General features: G+C 39.6%; 1 protein-coding gene and 1 pseudogene across 1 annotated transcript in view; both read left to right on the top strand.

Moving 5' to 3' along the window:
* Positions 1-18,238, top strand: part of RXFP1 (relaxin family peptide receptor 1) — a 95,042-nt gene that overhangs the window by 49,645 nt on the left and 27,159 nt on the right. The gene's annotated exons all lie outside the window — the stretch shown is intronic.
* LOC122695647 lies at positions 1,760-13,939 on the top strand (annotated as a pseudogene).

The raw sequence follows: 18,238 nt of genomic DNA on the forward strand, positions 1-18,238 counted from the left end.
GTCAATCTATTCACCCATTAATTTGGTATAGAAAGACTAAGTGACTTTAGTCTCGTCGTTTCATCTCTAAATTCTGTGTAATGAGAACATGATATTTAGAATTTATTTTTGAAGCCTTATCACACAGAATATGTTCCATGGAACTTTTCACACAGTAGCTTTGCTGGTGGTACTTTAGCATCTGTCCACCTATGCAAATTTCAATTATCCAGTAAATGTGGCTAAGAGACAGGTAAAAAATGAAGAAGTAAATCTAAAATATCTCTTAAAAATTTGACACATAAATTGCATATACTGGGTCATATGAAAATTCCCTCTGTCTTTTTTTTTATTGGAGATTCCCAAAAGTTTGATTGTTGGAGTCTTAAGCTCACAGCAGACTAGAGGTGTCAACTTGAAAATGGGGGGGGAAGTTAGTAAGGTTGGTTTTAGTGACAAGTAACAATTATCAACCTAATAACAAAGCAGCAGCAAGAAATGGTATAAAAAACTGGTTTGGAACCATCTACGGAAAGAGAAACATCTCCTAAATCATTACTTACTAAGTCCAGAGGACATCTGGGTATGACAGTATAGTACCCTCACTAATGACAAAGGAAAGGGCAAATTTGGTGCAATATCCTTTGTGGTGGTTAAATTTGGATTCAAAAGAATTCATTAACTGTTATTACATACTCAGTAATACCAACTTAATAAATAAGTAAAATTGAGCAATATTTACATTAATAAATTAGCAATTAAAAGTCCATGCATTGACTGAAACCAGAAGCAAATGTAGGAGATTTTATACTCATACAATGATAAAACGTTCCTTTGCTTTTAAAAAGGTAGGAAAATGTACATTTTAGATAAAAATAAGATGATTAGGATTTATTACTAAACAGACTTTTGAAACTTCTTTATAAAGTTTTAATCTTTATAAAAATTATAATCTTTAAATTTTAGCTATCCAAACTACTCACTCCACATGTATTCCTGATAGTGAATACTATCCCAATTTTAATGCTAGTAATAACTTTTGCTTTATAAGTATTCATTTTTAATTAATTATAAGGTCTTTACCTTGCACATGAACTTTCATTTAGCAAAGTATAAACTAGAAAATCTGTTAGCAAATATTTGTCTAATTATGGTTAAATAGAAAAATATAACTAAAATAAAAAGAGACATGACAACCTAGGAGAATATACCTGCAAGATATACGACAGACGGCAGACTAAAACCTTTAATATGTACATGCATACTCAGTAGCTCAGTCATGTCCGACTCTTTGCAACTTCGTGGACTGTAGCTCACAAGGCTCCTCTATCCATGAGATTTCCCAGGCAAGACTACTGGAGTGGGTTACCATCACCTACTCCAGGGGATCTTCCTGACCCAGGGATAGAACCTGCGTCTCCTGCATCTCCTGCATTGGCAAGTGGATTCTTTACCAATGTGCCACCCAGGGTTGGCCAAACCCAATAGCTCTTTCAAATCAATAAAAAAATAAAAACTTACAAACACCACAATAAAAGATGTGAAATTCAAAAAGGAAGAAATATAAGTAGTAAATAAGCATACGAACAGACGGGCAAATCGCCAGAGTTGAGCTGATGATCCCAAGAGTAAAGTAAACTTCATTTTGGGATGAGAGTAAGCAAATTTATATATAGGGAGAAGAAGCTAATATAAAGAATTTGAAAATATAGAAACCAGTGAGGATGCGTTATGGAGCAAGGTCCTGGAAGCCATGCAAAGGACAAACAATTAAGATGTGATGTACACATACAGGTACAGTAGAGAAGAATGCACCCACCCTGCTTCCATCAACACGGTGCAGTTTCAAGATCGTAATATGAAATATAAAGAAAATATACACAGTATTTTTATATATTATATATTGTAATATATAAAATATATAAAGTATAATATAAATAAAATAGATATTATAGATAAATATAATATATCATATATAATATATTTGTTATACATATTATAAATATATATATAAAGAAAATAGTATATATTACAATTCCATTCCAACAATGCTGTGCTGAAGGTATAAACAACCCCAAGACAATATTGCTCCCTCTCTACCAATGAGAAAGAACTTTACAATCTACACAATCTACACAACCACAATTTTCTCAAGCCCATCAGAGAGCTACAGTCATAAGGCAAGCAAGTAAACTGAATTCTAAGGCATGACCAGGAGAGATAGGACATCTACAGTATTTCGCCTTTAGCAGAGCACAGGGTGAAGAGTTGGTGGCCATAAAGCTGGTACAAAGAAAACTGCTAAAACTGTAATAAACCTGTAAAGGTTAAGTGTGGAATAGTGTAACTCTTTGGAATAGCTGTGAACCCCAGACTCAAGGGAGTCAGCTAATCCTAACAGGCTCTTTTCCTCTGGACTTCACCAACTCATAGCAAAGCTAGGGGTGATTAAAAAAACTAGACAGTCTTCATTGGTGGCCCACAGGCACAAACCCCTCCTTCTTCCTGAGATACTTTCCTCTTAGGAAGCAAAATCTTTATGATCCCACTGTGTGAGTGTGCTCAGTCATGTCCAACTCTGCGACCCCATGGACTGTGTAGCCCACCAGGCTCCTCTCTTCATGGAATTTCCCAGGCAAGAATACTAGAGTGAGTTGCCATTTCTTCCTCCAGGGGATTTTTCAAAACCAGGGATCAAACCCGCAGTTCTTGCACCTTCTGCATTGGCAGGCAAGTTCTTTACCACTGAGCCACCTGGGAACCCAAAAGGGTGGTAGAAGCCAAAGCTCTCTACTCCAGCAACACGAGCAGATAAGCCTCTCCAGCCCAGGATCCTGTACTGTTACAAAGTGGGCTGGAGCTTCTGGGTCATGATTGACAGCAATGCTGAGAAAGTCCAGTCCTCAAAAAGAGTGAGAAGAACAATCTTGGTCATATTATAAAGCAATCAACAGACCCAGACCTAGAGATAACTCGGATGTTATAGCTACCAAACAAAGAAATTAAAATACTCATAATTGGGACCTCCCCAGCAGTACCGTGGTTGGGACTTCCCCTTTCAATGCAAGGGGTGCAGATTTGATTCCTGGTTGGGGAGCTTAGATCCAACATGCCTCATAGCCAAAAAAAACCAAAACATAAAGCAGAAGCAGTGTTGTGATAAATTCCACAAAGACTTTAAAAATGGTCCACATCAAAAAATATTTCTTAAAAATCTTACAATTAATCAGTTAATTGATTTATTGGAAAAAGTAGGCAACATACATGCACATGTGGAAAATGTCTGCAAAAAAGATGGAAGCTTTAAAGAGAATCAGAGAATTACTTCAACAGGCTTAGCAGCAGGCTGAACACAGCTGAGCAAAGAATCAATCACCTTGAAGATAGATCAATAGAAAGCTTTCATTTGAATTAAAAAGAAAAAACATGAAATACAGAGCCAAGAATCCAAAAGTTGCAGGATAATATAAAATTGCCTAAAACTGCATTAAAGGGTCACCAAAAAAGAAGAGAGGAAAAACAAGATGTCATCAAACAAAACTTGGGTCTGTTCTCCAGACATATAGCAAGGTCAATCTACTGATACCAGAGGTGGTCAAGGAAAGGACAGCATTTATTGCATGTATCAAGCAAGGAGAATAGACAGTTCATGCTCAAAAGACCCAAACTCCCTGATGACTTTCAAGGAAGGGTTTTTAAAGGCAAAGTGAGGGATAATATTGCAGGGTGCATGATCAACTGAGGTTCAATTCTCTGATTGGTTGATGGTGAGGTAGCAAGGTGGTGTTTCAGGAATCTCAATCATCAACTTTCTGGTTCCTGTCAGTCTAGGAACTACATGCTGGTGGTCAGCAGTTAACTTCCTCCACCTGATGGGGGTGACTATCTGCAAAACAACTCAAGGACATGGCTCAGGATGTTATCTACAGCCCTGGAGGAGGAACTTAATGTTCTTGACTTTGTTTTATGGCTAACAGTCTTGCTTGACTGTTTTCCTTTGTTTCTGCATTTTCTCACTTCTCTGATTAAATTCATTTCTTGGAATTCGAGAAAGAGGATAAAACTTTTCTAGAAACAAGAGGCAAGTCAGGAGACACAGGGTCCTGCTCAATTTTAAAGAAATATCTAAAAAGATAATGACCAAGAATTTTCTAAAATAACAGAATGAACCCAAAAAATCTAAGAACCTCAGAGGAAAAAACGAACAGCAGTAGAAGGAAAAAACTTGATAAATGATAATCAAGCTGCTGAAAACCAAAGATAAAGGAAAAGAGCTTGTGGCAACCAGAGAAAAAAGAGATATTATAACACAATGCTGCTAAATGAAGATAAGAAATGCAGCAGTAATTTTTTTAAAAGCTGGAGGGGCTGTGTTAACCCTGGAGAAAAAAAGCCTTTTGAACAAAGACTATCACCAGGGATAAAGAGAGGCATCACAAAATGACAAAGGGCTCAATTCAGGAAGAAGATGCAATAACTTAAAAGGGAAGGCAGTTTCAAAATGAATAAAGCGAAACTATAAAACTGCTAAGAAAAATAGAGGAGCCAAGATGGCGGAGGAGTAGGACGGGGAGACCACTTTCTCTCCTACAAATTCATCAAAAGAATAACTGAATGCAGAGCAAACTTCACAAAACAACTTCTGATCGCTAGCTGAGGTCATCAGGCGCCCAGAAAAGCAGACCATTGTCTTCGAAAGGAGGTAGGACAAAATATAAAAGATAAAAAGTGAGACAAAAGAGCTAAGGACGGAGACCCGTCCCTGGAAGGGAGTCTTAGGCGGCCTTGCTTGGGCTAGGGTCCGGGCCTGAGTGCCCTGAGGACAATCGGAGGGAGCTTCTGTGAGGTGCCAACTTGAACTGTGGGAGACCAAAAGAGAGAGAGAAAATTAACCGGCCGGAACACACTGCCGGCCGTTCGCAGAACAAAGGGACAGAGAAAGTCCCGAGAAGAGCTCGCAGGCTGCGGACGGGCCCAGCCCCGCCGGAGGCAGGAGGCAGGGGGGAGGGGAAGGTCGCGGTGAGACACAGGGCGCAGGCACCCGACCGGCGCGGGGCGGGGACTGGGGCTGGGGACGCAGAGGGCGGAAGGCGCGCACCCGACTGGCGCCAGCGGAAACTGAGACTGGGTCCGCGGAAGGCAGTGAGTGCGCCACACCTGGGGATAGTGCGCCCATCAAGCCCCTCGCTGCCTGGACCGCTCTGACGGGGAAGGCACAGAGAGCAGGCGCAGCTTTTCCTTCCGCGCTTTTGTGTAACACCCGAGGGCTGGAACCTAGCGCAGCGCAGTGCGCGCTCCATATAGAACAGCCGGGAGCCTGAGCAGCGCAGACGGAGAAAGCAGCGTCAACCCCTCCCGGCAGCGCCAGCCCGCCCCCGCAGGGCCAGCCCCTCCCCGCAGCGTCAGCCCCGCCCCACAGCGCCAGCCCATCCCCGCAGCGTCAGCCCCTCCCAGCAGCGCAACGGAACTAGCTACCTGAATAAGAGTCCACCTCCACCCGCCTGTGTCAGGGCGGAAATGAGGCTCTGAAGAGACCGGCAAACAGAAGCCAAATAAACAAAGGGAACCGCATCAGAAGGGACTGGTGCAACAGATTAAAATCCCTGTAGAAAACACCGACTTCACCGGAAGGGCCCTGTAGATATCGAGAAGTGTAAGCTGGAACGAGGAGCTATCTGAAACTGAGCCGAACCCACACTGACCGCAACAGCTCCAGAGAAACTCCTAGATATATTTTTACTTTTTTTTTCTAAGTAAGGAAAAAAAAAAAATTTTTTTTTTCTTTTTATATTTTTTCTTTTTTATTTTTTCTCTTTTATTTTCCTTTAAAATTCCCTATTACTCCCCCATTACTCCTTAACTTTCATTTTCATAGATTTTTATGATTTTTTTAATTAGGGGAAAAAAAAAATTTTTTTTTCTTTCTTTCTTTTTTTTTTTTTTTTTGTTTTTTTTTTCTTTTTTTTTCTTTTTCTTTTTTTTCTTTTTTCTTCTTTTTGTTCCTTTCCGTTTTCTCTTTTATTTTCTATTTTTCTTTTTCTCTTATTTCTTTTAAAGTCCTCTAGTACTCCTCTACTACTCTTCATTTTCATTTTCACTACACTATAACCTTACAAAAAAAAAAAAAAGAGAAGCCCTATCTTTAAACCGAAGATTATTCTCTCCCAATCTTGACTCTCTGTTTTCTACCTCAGAACACCTCTATTTCCTCCTTTCCCCTTCTCTTCCCAATCCAATTCTGTGAATCCTTGTAGGTGTCTGAGATACGGAGAACACTCTGGGAACAGACAGCTGCGTAGATCTGTCTCTCTCCTCTTGAGTCCCCCTTTTTCTCCTCCTGCTCATCTCTATCTCCCTCCTCCCTTTTCTCCTGTTCATGTAACTCTGTGAACCTCTCTGGGTGTCCCTAATGGGGGAGAATCTTCTCGCCATTAACCTAGAAGTTTTATTATCAGTGCTGTATAGTTGGAGAAGTCCTGAGACTACAGGAAGAATAAAACTGAAATCCAGAGGCAGGAAACTTAAGCCCAAAACCTGAGAACACCAGAAAACTCCTGACTACATGGAACTTTAAGTAATAAGTGACCGTCCAAAAGCCTACATACCTACACTGAAACCAACCACCACCCAAGAGCCAATAAGTTTTAGAGCAAGACATACCACGCAAATTCTCCAGCAACACAGGAACATAGCCCCGAATGTCAACATACAGGCTGCCCAAGGTGACACCTAACACATAGACCCATCTCAAAACTCATTACTGGGCACTCCATTGCTCTCCAAAAAGAAGAAATCAAGTTCCACGCACCAGTACACTGACGCAAGCTTCCCTAACCGGGAAACCTTGACAAGCCAATCGTCTAACCCCACCCACTGGGTAAATCCTCCACAATAAAAAGGAACCACAGACCTCCAGAATACAGAAAGTCCACTCCAGACACAGCAATCTAAACAAGATGAAAAGGCAAAGAAATATCCAACAGGTAAAGGAACATGAAAAATGCCCACCAAGTCAAACAAAAGAGGAGGAGATAGGGAATCTACCTGAAAAAGAATTTAGAATAATGATAATAAAAATGATCCAAAATCTTGAAAACAAAATGGAGTTACAGATAAATAGCCTGGAGACAAAGATTGAAAAGATACAAGAAATGTTTAATAAAGACCTAGAAGAAATAAAAAAGAGTCAATTAAAAATGAACAATGCAATGAATGAGATCAAAAACACTTTGGAGGGAACCAAGAGTAGAATAACGGAGGCAGAAGATAGGATAAGTGAGGTAGAAGATAAAATGGTGGAAATAAATGAAGCAGAGAGGAAAAAAGAAAAAAGGATCAAAAGAAATGAGGACAACCTCAGGGACCTCTGGGACACTGTGAAATGCCCCAACATTCGAATCATAGGAGTTCCAGAAGAAGAAGACAAAAAGAAAGGCCATGAGAAAATACTCGAGGAGATAATAGCTGAAAACTTCCCTAAAATGGGGAAGGAAATAGCCACTCAAGTCCAAGAAACCCAGAGAGTCCCAAACAGGATAAACCCAAGGCGAAACACCCCAAGACACATATTAATCAAACTAACAAAGATCAAACACAAAGAACAAATATTAAAAGCAGCAAGGGAAAAACAACAAATAACACACAAAGGGATTCCCATAAGGATAACAGCTGATCTATCAATAGAAACCCTCCAGGCCAGAAGGGAATGGCAGGACGTCCTGAAAGTAATGAAAGAGAATAACCTACAACCTAGATTACTGTATCCAGCAAGGATCTCATTCAGATATGAAGGAGAATTTAAAAGCTTTACAGATAAGCAAAAGCTGAGAGAATTCAGCACCACCAAACCAGCTCTTCAACAAATGCTAAAGGATCTTCTCTAGACAGGAAATGCAGAAAGGTTGTATAAACGTGAACCCAAAACAACAAAGTAAATGGCAACGGGACCACACCTATCAATAATTACCCTAAATGTAAATGGGTTGAATGCCCCAACCAAAAGACAAAGATTGGCTGAATGGATACAAAAACAAGACCCCCATATATGCTGTCTACAAGAGACCCACCTCAAAACAAGAGACACATACAGACTAAAAGTGAAGGGCTGGAAAAAAATATTTCATGCAAATGGAGACCAAAAGAAAGCAGGAGTCGCAATACTCATATCAGATAAAATAGACTTTCAAATAAAGGATGTGAAAAGAGACAAAGAAGGACACTACATAATGATCAAAGGATCAATCCAAGAAGAAGATATAACAATTATAAATATATATGCACCCAACATAGGAGCACCGCAATATGTACGGCAAACACTAACGAGTATGAAAGAGGAAATTAATAGTAACACAATAATAGTGGGAGACTTTAATACCCCACTCACAACTATGGATAGATCAACCAAACAGAAAATTAACAAGGAAACACAAACTTTAAATGACACAATGGACCAGCTAGACCTAATTGATATCTATAGGACATTTCACCCCAAAACAATCAACTTCACCTTTTTCTCAAGTGCACACGGAACCTTCTCCAGAATAGATCACATCCTGGGCCATAAATCTGGTCTTGGAAAATTCAAAAAAATTGAAATCATTCCAGTCATCTTTTCTGACCACAGTGCAGTAAGATTAGATCTCAATTACAGGAAAAAAATTGTTAAAAATTCAAACACCTGGAGGCTAAATAACACGCTTCTGAATAACCAACAAATCATAGAAGAAATCAAAAAAGAAATCAAAATATGTATAGAAATGAATGAAAATGAAAACACAACAACCCAAAACCTATGGGACACTGTAAAAGCAGTGCTAAGGGGAAGGTTCATAGCATTACAGGCTTACATCAAGAAACAAGAAAAAAGCCAAATAAATAACCTAACTCTACACCTAAAGCAATTAGAGAAGGAAGAAATGAAGAACCCCAGGGTTAGCAGAAGGAAAGAAATCTTAAAAATTAAGGCAGAAATAAATGCAATAGAAACTAAAGAGACCATAGCAAAAATCAACAAAGCTAAAAGCTGGTTTTTTGAAAAAATAAACAAAATTGACAAACCATTAGCAAGACTCATTAAGAAACAAAGAGAGAAGAACCAAATTAACAAAATTAGAAATGAAAATGGAGAGATCACAACAGACAACACTGAAATACAAAGGATCATAAGAGACTACTACCAGCAGCTCTATGCCAATAAAATGGACAACTTGGATGAAATGGACAAATTCTTAGAAAAGTATAACTTTCCAAAACTGAACCAGGAAGAAATAGAAGATCTTAACAGACCCATCACAGGCAAGGAAATCGAAACTGTAATCAGAAATCTTCCAGCAAACAAAAGCCCAGGACCAGATGGCTTCACAGCTGAATTCTACCAAAAATTTAGAGAAGAGCTAACACCTATCTTACTCAAACTCTTTCAGAAAATTGCAGAAGAAGGCAAACTTCCAAACTCATTCTATGAGGCCACCATCACCCTAATTCCAAAACCTGACAAAGATGCCACAAAAAAAGAAAACTACAGGCCAATATCACTGATGAACATAGATGCAAAAATCCTTAACAAAATTCTAGCAAACAGAATCCAACAACATATTAAAAAAATCATACACCACGACCAAGTGGGCTTTATCCCAGGAATGCAAGGATTCTTCAATATCCGCAAATCAATCAATGTAATACACCACATTAACAAACTGAAAGATAAAAACCGTATGATTATCTCAATAGATGCAGAGAAAGCCTTTGACAAAATTCAACACTCATTTATGATTAAAACTCTCCAAAAAGCAGGAATAGAAGGAACATACCTCAACATAATAAAAGCTATATATGACAAACCCACAGCAAGCATCACCCTCAATGGTGAAAAATTGAAAGCATTTCCCCTGAAATCAGGAACAAGACAAGGGTGCCCACTCTCACCACTACTGTTCAATATAGTGTTGGAAATTTTGGCCACAGCAATCAGAGCAGAAAAAGAAGTAAAAGGAATCCAGATAGGAAAAGAAGAAGTGAAACTCTCTCTGTTTGCAGATGACATGATCCTCTACATAGAAAACCCTAAAGACTCTACCAGAAAATTACTAGAACTAATCAATGAATATAGTAAAGTTGCAGGATATAAAATTAACACACAGAAATCCCTTGCATTCCTATATACTAACAATGAAAAAACAGAAAGAGAAATTAAGGAAACAATACCATTCACCATTGCAACAAAAAGAATAAAATACTTAGGAGTATATCTACCTAAAGAAACAAAAGACCTATACATAGAAAACTATAAAACACTGATGAAAGAAATCAAAGAGGACACAAACAGATGGAGAAACATACCGTGTTCATGGATTGGAAGAATCAATATTGTCAAAATGGCTATTCTACCCAAAGCAATCTATAGATTCAATGCAATCCCTATCAAGCTACCAATGGTATTTTTCACAGAACTAGACCAAAGAATTTCACAATTTGTATGGAAATACAAAAAACCTCGAATAGCCAAAGTAATCTTGAGAAAGAAGAATGGAACTGGAGGAATCAACCTGCCTGACTTCAGACTCTACTACAAAGCCACAGTCATCAAGACAGTGTGGTACTGGCACAAAGACAGAAATATAGATCAGTGGAACAGAATAGAAAGCCCAGAGATAAATCCACGAACCTATGGACACCTTATCTTTGACAAAGGAGGCAAGGATATACAATGGAAAAAAGACAACCTCTTTAACAAGTGGTACTGGGAAAACTGGTCAACCACTTGTAAAAGAATGAAACTAGAACACTTTCTAACACCATACACAAAAATAAACTCAAAATGGATTAAAGATCTAAATGTAAGACCAGAAACTGTAAAACTCCTAGAGGAGAACATAGGCAAAACACTCTCCGACATAAATCACAGCAAGATCCTCTATGACCCACCTCCCAGAATATTGGAAATAAAAGCAAAACTAAACAAATGGGATCTAATGAAACTTAAAAGCTTTTGCACTACAAAAGAAACTATAAGTAAGGTGAAAAGACAGCCGTCAGATTGGGAGAAAATAATAGCAAATGAAGAAACAGACAAAGGATTAATCTCAAAAATATACAAGCAACTCCTGCAGCTCAATTCCAGAAAAATAAATGACCCAATCAAAAAATGGGCCAGAGAACTAAACAGACATTTCTCCAAAGAACACATACAGATGGCTAACAAACACATGAAAAGATGCTCAACATCACTCATTATTAGAGAAATGCAAATCAAAACCACAAAGAGGTACCACTACATGCCAGTCAGGATGGCTGCTATCCAAAAGTCTACAAGCAATAAATGCTGGAGAGGGTGTGGAGAAAAGGGAACCCTCTTACACTGTTGGTGGGAATGCAAACTAGTACAGCCACTATGGAAAACAGTGTGGAGATTCCTTAAAAAACTGGAAATAGAACTGCCATATGACCCAGCAATCCCACTTCTGGGCATACACACTGAGGAAACCAGATCTGAAAGAGACACGTGCACCCCAATGTTCATCGCAGCACTGTTTATAATAGCCAGGACATGGAAGCAACCTAGATGCCCATCAGCAGATGAATGGATAAGGAAGCTGTGGTACATATACACCATGGAATTTTACTCAGCCGTCAAAAAGAATTCATTTGAACCAGTCCTAATGAGATGGATGAAACTGGAGCCCCTTATACAGAGTGAAGTAAGCCAGAAAGATAAAGAACATTACAGCATACTAACACATATATATGGAATTTAGAAAGATGGTAACGATAACCCTATATGCAAAACAGAAAAAGAGACACAGAAATACAGAACAGACTTTTGGACTCTGTGGGAGAAGGTGAGGGTGGGATGTTTCAAAAGAACAGCATGTATACTATCTATGGTGAAACAGATCACCAGCCCAGGTGGGATGCATGAGACAAGTGCTCGGGCCTGGTACACTGGGAAGACCCAGAGGAATCGGGTGGAGAGGGAGATGGGAGGGGGGATCGGGATGGGGAATAAGTGTAAATCTATGGCTGATTCATGTCAATGTATGACAAAACCCACTGAAATGTTGTGAAGTAATTAGCCTCCAACTAATAAAAAAATTAAAAAAAAAAAAAACTGCTAAGAAAAATAGCTAGGTGTCAAAAGATGTCATTTAAAACTAAGAAATCTACCAGTATGTGGGTATTTGATATTCCTAAGATGAACATTAATAAATAGCATATAATTGATCAAAATCCTATGGTGAGAGACAGATAGAAGGAAAGACAGGAAGACAATATATACTAATTTCATCATTTCTAATAATAGGAATTGCTAAGTACTAGTGTTACTCTCTAAAAAGAAGAAGATAGAGTGTATTGGATAAAGTTATAAAGGTAACCAGTACAATATACAAAGTTTTTAAATATTAGAAGAAATAAAAATTTTAAGCCATTTGTTCAAAGATTTTTTTTTTTTTATTAGTTGGAGGCTAATTACTTCACAACATTTCAGTGGGTTTTGTCATACATTGACATGAATCAGCCATGGAATTACAAAGATTTTTTTAACCTACAAAAACAATATAGGGAGGCTGCCCTCAACAGGGCTTGAGTCTGGTTTGCATTTCCTCACTGCCTTGTCTCGAGGAAAGAGAAGCCTGCAGGGGATGGGAAGGAAAAGGGGACTGTTCCTAAGCAGGCGAAGGTGGAGGCAGCCGGTGGGCCTTCCCCTTTCAACTCTGACAGCCCCTGTGGCCTCTTTGAAAGTTTAATCTCGCCCATCAAATCCGAGACTTTTTTCAAGGAATTCCGGGAGCAGAAGCCCCTTCTCATCCAGAGAGATGACCTTGAACTTCCTGTTCACGCTCTCAGATCTGAAGAGTCTGTGCAGCCAAGGTATGTACTATGGAAGATTCGAAAATGTCTACAGGTGTGTCCGTGGGAAGAAGAAGGTTTTAAATCAAGAGGGCAAAGTGCACTTTCTTCAGCTGAGAAAAGATTTTGATCAGAAAGGTGCAACAGTTCCATTTCACTAGCCTCGGAGAATTAAGGATGAGCTCTAGAAGGTCCAGCAGAAGCTGGAGTGCTACTTCGGCTCCAATGTGTACATAACCCCCCTCGGGGGGTCCGGGCCTGCCGCCCCACTACGATGACGTCGAGGTTTTCATCCTTGGCTAGAGGGAAAGAAACACCGGCGCCTGTACCAACTCACGGTGCCCGCCGCGGGCCCGGGAGTGAAGCGCCGAGGGCGAGGACAGGAGTTCAGGCTGAAGCCGGCAGAGGGACCATCCAGCAGGCGGACACGCCCGAGGGGCTGGCCCACTCCACGCACGCGACCATCCCCACCTCCGGAGCAGTTCGTGGGGAGATTTCCTTTAGGACACCACCATTTTGGGGCTCGCGTTTGGGGCTTTGATACCACAAAGGCAGACGGGCATCCGCCGGCGGCTGCTCCTGCAGATGGAAATCACAGCTGTTGCAACAAAAAGATAAGGTGGCTTTCTGAGGATGCTTGCAGACCAGCTAGAGGGCATCAAAGAACTGCCTTCAGCAGACATGAGGAAGGATGTTGCCATGAATGGATTCTCTCCTTACTGTATGGGAGGTGGGGCAGAGCTTTTCAGCACCAGATGGACAGTTACCAAGGTTGGACAACACAGTGAGACTGCAGACCACATTGTCCTCACCGTAGGACCCGGTCAAGATCCATCTGATGAAACTGGAGAAAAGATGGTTTACTCTATCATTCCTGAAAGAACAGGTGAGAGACACACATGATGGGAAATGAGGAAACAGAGTCTCATGGACTTCGCTTTCCTTTATCGCATATGGATGCATTGAAGCAAATTTGGAACAGTTCAGCCAGTTCTGTCAAGGGTAGCTTACTACAGATGAGGAAAAGCAAAAGCAAAACCTCCTATTATCCTTCTGCACAGAATGTCAAATCCAGGCAATCTGGTCCTTTCACTGCTTTTTAATATTAATATGAATATATAAAATAGTAGACACTTGATTCTGCCAAGATTTGTGTACTAAGAAGCCCCTGCTGCTTTGAGCCAAGGACACAGTGAATGTAACTTTTCTTACCTGTGTATCTAATAAGATGAGACGTACCTCTTACAGGTGATCAGTTGGCCATATGAACTAACAGGTACATAAAAGAAAGAACAGCAAATTACTAAATGTCCCAGAAGGTGACAAAAACCATACTTCAACAAGTTTATTTAATCCAGTGTGGTAGAAAACACACAGCTCCAATAATTGTATTATTTAAATTACATATATATATAAAATAATATTTTTAAATAGCAGGCAAAGGTCAGATATATTAGCCTTGTCAATGAACATAAGTGGCCTAAAATTACCTACTAAAAAGAAAAAAAGATTTTCAGATTGGCTCATGAAGCAAAACCTAACTGAACACTATTTACAAAAAAAAATGCAACTGTAACTAAGTGATTAAGAAAGATTAAAAATAAAAGACTGCTCCAAAGTATGCTATGTAAATGCAAACCAAAAAAAAAAAAAAAACAGACTTTTTTTTTCTAAATAGTAGAATTCTGGCCAATTTGGATTAAGCAGTACAAAGACGGGCATATAAATGCTATAGTGTGGGACTTAGCTGATGGTCCAGTGGTTAAGAATCTCAATTCAGGGGACTCAGGTTTAGTCCCTGATCAGGGAACTAAGATCCCACATGCTGTGGAACAACGAAGCCTGCACATCTCAGCCAGAGAGTCTGTGCACTGTAAGGAAAGATCTCGTATGATGCAATGAAGATCCCACATGCCACAACTAAGATCCTACACAGCCAAAGGAATAAATAACTATTTTTAAAATAATAAAAAATAAATGCAATTTCCAATATAAGATATTATATTAGAAGTATATATGCGCCGAATAGATGCATCTAACCAGCAAAACAAAAGAAAAAAAAACACATGTAATTGGTAAGAGATAAGAATCAGCCTCTTTCGTTCCCGTGAAAGATCATGTAAAACCAAAAAACCATAGGCAGACCTAAATAACATTGTTAATGAGTTAACTGATTGGCACATATCAAACTGCCAAGTCCCTTCTCAACAACAGAACTGATTTGTTTGGAGTGGCAGTGTATCCAGCTGAAATATTACTTTCCCAGACTTCCCTGCTCCAGACAGTCACATGACTAGGCTCTAACTAATGAGGAGGAAGAAGTATCAGGTGGAACTTCTGGAAAATCCCCTTATAGAGAAACAGGCAGACCCTTCCTTTCTTTTCTTATCCAGAAAAGATGAATATGATGGCTTGAGCTTTAGAATCTTCTTGGACTACGAAAACAAGGGCATATGAACGATGAATATGAAAGATCTTGGGTTTCTAACAACTTGGTAAAATTACCAGTCTAGCCTTGGACTACATAACCCTCAATTTAAAAAAAAAAATCCTTGTGATATTATGCTATCATAGTTGGTTCCTGTTCTATGTGCATGCCTGCGAGAGTACTTGTTCAGTCACTAAGTTGTATCCAACTCTTTGTAACCTCATGGGCCTCTCTGTCCATAGGATTTTCCAGGCAAGAATAGTGGTTGGGAAGGGTTGCCATTTGCTTCTCCAGGGGATCTTCCCAACCCAGGGAATCTAACCTGCATCTCCTGTGTCTCCTCCATTGGCAGGCAGGTTCTTTACCACTGAGCCACCTGGGAAGCCCTCTGTTCTATGTAGCTGCACTTAATCCTAATAGATATAAATTTGAAAGTGAAAAAAGGCTGAAAAACAGTCCAAAATTGACCATGTATTTTAGGACATGTTCAGTTGCTCAGTCATGTCCAACTCTTTGTGACCCCGTGGGCTGCAGCAGGCTAGGCTCCCCTTTCCTTCACTATCTCCTGGAGTTTGCAAATTCACAAACCAAACTCAGAAAACATAGGATTAGCCTAAAACAAGAGGAGGGTCATTACACACTGGGTGTAGGAGACCAGGGGCCCATTCAGGTAAATTACAGATGTCGGGCAGAAAGGCAGAGGCTTTTCCTGCCTTCATTGCCTAGATTTTCTCTGTGAAAGAGCCAGAAGTGTTTAAAAGGCAGGGAAGGAAGAAGATAGAGGAGATTTGCATGTTTACAATGCCACTAGGGGATGAGAGAGGGAGCTGAGCAGGAAAGATTATTTTTGTTTTCTATTATTGTACTTCAGATCCAAGAACCAAATTTTCATTTTCAACAAGTCCTGCTATATATAAAGGAAAAAATTAAGTGGTTAGAATTCAGAGGCTCATTAAGTTGGAAAAGTGATCCAGGAATCAAGTAAGCAAAACACCCCCTTGAGTCACTTAGAGCGTGGGGCCCTGGAACAAGCAGCAGATTTGTATACCTGATCCCTGAATATCAGGAACTAATACCTCTAATTTTAGGAAGAAATCCAAAGCAAATTCACAAATAAAGATTGAAATAAACTCAACATTGAATGCAACAATTTAATCAAAATTCCCTAGTTTATACCTCTTCTGACTTTTACAAATTAGTAAATTAATATGAATGTTAAATGAAATATTTTTGCTACTTTAATAGAAAAAAAAAGTTACAAGTGTAGCTAACAAGAAAAGAACATCAACTCTCCTAAAGATATTTTGTGAGGTTCAAGAGAGAGTCACCCCCTTGGTGGTAGATTCATGGTAACAGCAACAAAAACAGGAAAAAGAAATGAACAGTTTTTGTCACTGACAGCCTATGTAATGGAAGGCCGAAAGCCTTGGCCAAACCTAATGACCCAATATATGTGTTTCATTTCCAACTTAATAAAATAATAGAAGTTTGTCTTTAAAAGGGTAATCTAGGATCAAAATTTAAGATTTTAATACAATATTCCATATAATACAGAAATCCTGTCTATAGAATTCTTATGGTATGTTACAGTATATGCCCTTGCTAAATCACTATAGTAATAAAAAGCTTAGTCTCTGTACACCATGGGCTGTGAGCTTAAATTTGAAATGCTTTGTGTCCTTCAACCAGTAAATTTGATTTTGCAATATAATGCCAAAAAGAAAAACCCTATGCCTGACTTCAAATATGTCTCTCTGACTTGCTCTTCTCTGTGATAAATACATGCTTTCGTCCCATTGACTTGATTTCTAGAACCCTTACATGCTGGCCTTCTAGGTTTTTCAGATAGACTTTGATTTGTCTGCATCTGTTTTTATTGCAGTGTCAAAATAAAACTGACTATCCCAGATACAGCCTTGCCAGCAGAATAAAGGCACATCTATCAATGCTCATGATTTTAGTAGCTGTGTCACACTTCAGCTCATGTATTTTAGTCCCAATTGTTCCTGAATGGCTCTCCATGGTTTGGTGACCAGTCAGCAAAGTGTTGGGGTAAAATGAATAGATTTAAGAGCCAGCATCTATTTCTGAAAGTGTATTCCTGAGCTCAGCTTACTCTGTTCCACAAACTTCCACCATAAGCCTAACGATAGATAAAAGACAATAGAAGAATACCTTCATGATAACTCTGAAGTAGGGATAATAAAACATCAACTATTTGACCAGTTTTGATGTTCAGACCAGACTCCTGTTGGTGACCTAGCATCACACAGCAAGGGAGCTCAAATCAGGTCTGCACACAGCGTCCTGAATTGGGAGTGGAGAGCCAAGGGCAGTTGTGGGTTTCCCTCTGCACTGGCCTATGTGGCCATACACTAAAACAAGAAAGGGTGTTCTCAGTGGTAAAAGGCTATTGAGAAGTTTTTCTGGGGAGTGTTTAGGCAAAGGAAGTAGAGGTTAAACTTTATTTTGGCAGTGGCAACTTCTGCAACAATAGTAGGATCTTCTGAGCAAGTAAAAGTACACCACTTAGAGAAATGTCATGGGGACCTCTGGACCTCTGGACAGATGTTTAACATGGATCACTGTTTGGTATCTGTTTATATAGTTGGTGGGGCTTCCCTGGTGGCTCAGTGGTAAAGAATCTGCCTGCAGTTTAGGAGCCTCAGAAGACACAGGTTGGATCCCTGCGTTGGGAAGATCCCCTGGAGGAGGGCATGGCAACCCACACCAGTATTGTTGCCTGGAGAATCCTATGGACAGAGGAGCCTGATGGAATATAATCCATAGGGTCGCAAAGAGTCAGACATGCCTGAAGTGACTTAGCTTGCATGCTAAGTTGTGGTATTTACCACAACATAAGTATTTCATGTGATTTTTTCATTCTCTTCACATTAGTTAGGATAGCATATGTATCCATATGAATACCTGATACACGTGCCACTCAAAGCATTCTTACTATTAACACAGAAAAAAAGAAACATT

This window comes from Cervus elaphus, chromosome 5 (assembly GCF_910594005.1).
Source record: "Cervus elaphus chromosome 5, mCerEla1.1, whole genome shotgun sequence".
Taxonomy (NCBI): domain Eukaryota; kingdom Metazoa; phylum Chordata; class Mammalia; order Artiodactyla; family Cervidae; genus Cervus; species Cervus elaphus.